The following is a 5,701-nucleotide window of genomic DNA, read 5'->3' on the forward strand; positions in this document are numbered from 1 at the left end:
CTTATGACTAAAAATGAATTTACTTTAAAATATCACAACACAGCCAAAATGGAAACAATAAAGCTATGGTTGAAAATGCATTTGCGTTAAAGTATATAAGATAATTTAAGCGGAAGCTGACATTAAGAAGTCATTCATAAAAGAGACAAATAGTGGGTGGCATTCTCATACATGATACTTTTTAATGTATGTGAAATTGACTAGTACTGTGACAGCATTGGTCTTTGGACTCACTAACTTGCAATATCGACTCTCGTTCACCTCATAAACAATGTATGGTCCTTCCCACTTTGGACTAAACTTAGCTACTGATGTTCCTCTTATAATATGTTCTACTGCACGAAGTACTAAGTCACCCACTTCAAAGCTTTTTTTTCTTACTAGCTTGTCATACACTCTACTCAACCTTTTCTAATACATGGAGAAGTTCTTCTTAGCTTTATCCCTTCTTTCTTCCACTGTTTTCAATTTCATCATTTGTAAAGCATCATTGTCCATTTTAGCATCCAGGTCTAATCTTACTAATGGAATTAGGATCTCTGCTTGCAAAATAACTTCTATCCTGTATACCAAAGAAAAAAGAGTAGCATTGGTAAGTCCTCACTTGGAAGTTCTATATGCTTATAGTGCCATAAGAACAACATCATGCTATATCTTAGGATCATCATGCCATATCTTAGGATCATCATGTACCATTTTACTTAATATCTTAAGTTAAGTCTTATTAATGGCTTCTGTTTGACCATTTCTTTTAAGGAAATAAAGGGTTAACTTCACATGGTTGACATCATAATGGGCTAGGAGTCCTTTACACAAGAGTTAACAAATGGAGTACCATTATCTGACAAGATACACTTGGGTATTTTGAACCCACATAAGATGTTCTCGTTCATAAAGTTAGCCACGGTTGGTTTGTTGCATTCTTCAAGGGAACAACTTCTACCCATTCGGTGAAACACTTTATTGCTATGAGTATCCATGTACGTTTTCTAGAAAGGGTACTGATAGGTCCAACCAATTCAAACGCCTAAGTGTTGAAAGGCCAAGGTTTGATGACACTATGGAGTACTACAGCTGTCGCATGTATGGCATTTCCATGGACTTGACATTTATGGTATTTCCTTGCATAATTTATCACATCTATTTCCATGGTAAGTCAATAGTATCCAAGATCCAATAGCTTTTGATAAAGTTTTCTCCCCTTTTCATGGTCTCCACTACTTTCGACATGAATTTACATGTCTTTAGGCATTTAGATGTGCAAGGAGTGGATTATTTTGAATCTTGTTGTTTCCAATTAGGACTTCCCCTACTTATGTCCTCTTGTGAAATATCTTATGCATGTTTTTGGATTCAGCAAATGGATGACCCACTACATGATGGTAATCACAATAGTGCGGATTAGACTTCTCTTCTACTATTAGTGGTCTCAATACGTAAGGTAAATTTATTTGTTCGTCTCTAATCCATTTTTGTAGGAGTGCCTTGACTCTATCAAGTGGAGCTGAGAATGGAAGAGGTGCAGCAATCTCTTCATCTTGCCTTCTTTTAAAGTTGTCACTCTTTGGCCTTAGGTTTTCTCGAGGTCTTTTTCTTTCCCTACCTCCTCATTGGATTGCGTTCATAGTCGAGATGTTCTTCCTATTGAAATGATTAGCTCCTTTTTACTTAAAGACTGTATTATTGGTCCGTTGTGCAACTTCAACTGAAATGGCAAAAGTAAAAAGAGGTAAGTTTTCCAAATGTACCTATATTCATTGAACCTACCTCGGATGCATACTTTGACCAACTCCTTTTCATCATGAGAATCTTATATATCCAGTATGTGTTCTTTGAACCATTTGATGTACTCTATAAGATCTTCTCTTGCCTTATGATGTTCTTTCCCTAAGTTAATGAGGGTCACCTTCTTTTGGGTAGAAAAAAACGTTTTCCCAAACATCCTACACATCTAGTTTCAAGAGTCAACTGAGCTTGGAGTGAGATTAATGTGCTAAGTGTAGGCTTTCTTAATGAAGGACTTAGAAAACTCCTTTAGCTTTAAATTGTTGTCCAAGCTTGCGACTTTTAAGGTTTTTACAAACCTCATGACATATTCTCGAGCATCATCAGTCTTGCGATTGAATCGTTTGAATTTCGGGGTGGCATAATCCTTGGGGTACGACTTAGTGGGTACTTTAGTAGGGTAGGATAGTTTCAAGTCAAACTCTAAGAAGTTAAGACTCTTGTTCTTTTAATCGAGCAACATTCTCTAATTCTTCCTTTGTGAAAAAACTTTGAACGTTAGTGGAAGGAGTTACTGTAATAAGAATGCCTACAATAGAGGGATTTGTGGTATTGAGGAGTGGGTCAATCTTGTTATTTCCATGCCTTCCATTTTCGTTCTTGTTGTTGACCACATTAACGACATTTTCTCCATTATGGGTTAGCATTGGTTGAGGTAGAGAAGTTGTAGCAGTTGAGGATGAAAACTGGGCAATAGTCTCCACCATTCATTTGTTGTTTTCTTTCTGCACTTGCATCATTTCTTAAGAAGCTTAAAGCATTTTCATGAGCTTTTGGACATAAGTCAAGGTGAATGTTTTTTGGTTGTCAGCAGAACTCTCCACATCTTCTGGTAGGAAATTTTTTGGTAACTTTTTCACTTACTGTAATCACTCTTCCCTAGTGGAGTTGTCAAATGTAGGGGTTCTTTTGATAGGGATAAAGGACATGTTGCAATAAGTGCAACTGAAGGCACTAGAGGCGATAGAAAAGAAGACTAGAGCAATCCACGAAGCGTAAGTGCTTTGGTGGCAGGTGGTTAGGAATAAGAAACGGTGGAAAAAGCAATGGATTATAACAGATGGGAAAGGCTGAGTAGAAAGAATCTTTAGAGGAGTATTGAAAGAGCTTTCAAGATAATCTCTACTAGGTTTCTAATAATTTCTCCTTACCTATCGACTTCCAAGGCCCTCATATTTATATTGAATAGGAGTACTTTCTTAGGAGTGGTTAAGAAAACGCGCTTGTCATGGAAGAACAATTAAAGAACGACTTATGGGATATTAAAAAAATGACCATGTAGTTCAGTAGTAGGCATAATTTTTAGATAATGGAGTAGTGATAGTTGATAGTGTGCCACGTGTATTCTTAAAGAAGAAAGAAAAAAAAGGGTAAAGTATAGGTACTTTAAGGAAAGGTTAAAAGGAAGTCTTCTTAACTATTTACACATCTGAGCCACCAAGCCAATCTCGTTAGAACATCTCAAATGTGAAGGTAACTCATGAACTGTGCCACTTGTTTTGAGTTAATTTCACTTTTTTGTATAAATAGTTATTCCATGCTTGTTTCGAGGCACTTCTAAGCTAGAAACGCTATTGGGCGTTCCGTGCTTAGAACGCCTCCAAGAGCTTCTATGCTCAAAACACCATTAGGCACCTCTGTGTTTGGAATGCCCTTGGGTGCTTTCACACTTAGAACGCCCTTAATGTAGTTTTTTCTATAACAAACTACTTCAAAATAATAATCAGCCAAAATTGGGTATCTACACTTACACATTACAACACTAAGCTATGTTGATGGCTCAATCCCATGTCCCTTTAATATGATTCCAAAGGAAGGATCAAATCCTCCGATGGTGATTTCAAATCCAACATATATGATCACTAGACTTGTCAAGATTAACTTCTTCTTCATGGAATATAATGATTTCGAATGCATATAATCATCAGACTTTTCAAGATCAATTTCTTCTTCGTGAAATATACTACAAAATAAATGGGCATTTTCCCTTAGAATATTCTATCAAAAGCAATTTTAAAATATTTTTGGCACATTTTGACACAATTGTTAAGGTTGAAAAAGTTCAAAAGAGAATGTGGTGCAAAAGGAATAAGATTTATCAAAATTGGATTTAAATTTATATTTTTTAGGTAATATATCTTTCTAGGTAGTAAAATCTTAAAAATGAAATTATTTAAAATTTTAATAATTTTCACATTTAATAGCAATATAAAAAATTCAGTTTTTACTAGCGTATGCAATCTTTTTGATATTACTAAAAATTTGTATAATGCAATTAATTTTTTTATAGATTTTCAAAAAAAATCTATAAAAATGTTGTAAAAAGTGTTATTAAAAAATACTTTTAATTGCACATTTTAGAAATGTATAGTCCCAAATCAAATTTGTTATAGTATGCATAAAGATAATAATGATAATAATGTTGTATATGAGTTGTTATCTCATTATTGACTTAATATCTGCAAGATTGATGAAATTCTTCTTATTCCTTTTAAGATAGCACATCAATTCGAGTGTGATCACCAAAAGAATATTTTTCCCTTGGTAGTTTGTTTTCTCGTGTTTCATTATTTCTTCTCAAAGGGCTTTATGAACACTTGGCTATGCTTAAGAGTTGCACTCTTACAACTTTTGATAAAGTTAGTATTCACACTTATGGTTGTTACTTGTGCTTTTGGCACTTGTTTAACACGTATGTAACAGAATAATTCAAAGGCTAACTTGTGATTGTCAATATTCCATGGGCAAGTCCTCCAAAAATTGAAGCTAATGTTATAATTCATAGATTATGATAGCAAAGTTGAGATTAAAACTGAGGGAGATTGCAACAAAGTTTATTTTATTGAGGAATTGTGAAGATGAACTGCAAAGATGATTAAATGCATTCTCCAATATAAAAAATAACAAATCTTCTCAAGGATAATTAGATACTTTCTCAAATATAAAAGATAGTTGCTCTTTTCCATCGAATTCCATAATTTGTTTTTTTTAAAGCATGCAATTTCATTAACCTTAGCTACTATGTTGAACTCAGATAAACCCAAAAACTATACACAAAAAGAAGTCTTTTATTCCAATAAATTCACAGCAACCAATCACCCCCACACTATGAACTTTACAAAAAAAATGGCAAATATCTTTAACAATGAAACATCTTTCAGCAGATTTCATTCCCAAAAACCCTTGCAATAGAGTCTAGTAGTTACATTCTTGCAAAGTATCGAACCTCCTCCTTCCAACATTCACATCCCATAATAACAACAATATACCACCAACATCCATCATCACAAATTTAATCCCTTATCAAATGAGAAAGTCAGACTATAAGCCATATCATTAGTCAATTAAAATAAAAAACACATGGTAACACAGTAGTAGTGCTAGACTCACTTGCCTTCTTTTATCAATCATCTAGGTTGTCTCCTATTCTATTCTTCACTTCCCTAACCATTTCATCATTTGGACTTATCCACAACATATTGTCAACACACATTGCTCTTTTTTTGGCCTGCTAGTCAACATTTTGGTTTGCCTCCCTCAAAATGTGAACTGTCCTACATTGACTAATCATTTTCTTTAGCCTCTCTGTAAAGCCCGACCTTATAAAATACTATTCATGACATACATGTGATGATAGCATGATTGCATGCTAGGAGAGTCCCGAAAAATTTACAAAAGTCGGTATTGTACCTAGAGGTACAACAAAGTTTATTTAATCCTCGAACTAGATCAAATAGGAATTTTAAGGTGAGATTAAGAGTTTCACAGTTCATGGATGACTTAAAATGGTAATTTGGAGTTTGAGGATCAATTTGGAGTCAAATCGGAATTTTCAATAACTAGGGGCAAAATGGTCATTTGCCACCTGGGGACAAAATGGGAATTTTAGAAAAGATTTTTTGACCCCATTTGACTT

Source organism: Theobroma cacao, chromosome 1, assembly GCF_000208745.1.
Source record: "Theobroma cacao cultivar B97-61/B2 chromosome 1, Criollo_cocoa_genome_V2, whole genome shotgun sequence".
Classification (NCBI taxonomy): domain Eukaryota; kingdom Viridiplantae; phylum Streptophyta; class Magnoliopsida; order Malvales; family Malvaceae; genus Theobroma; species Theobroma cacao.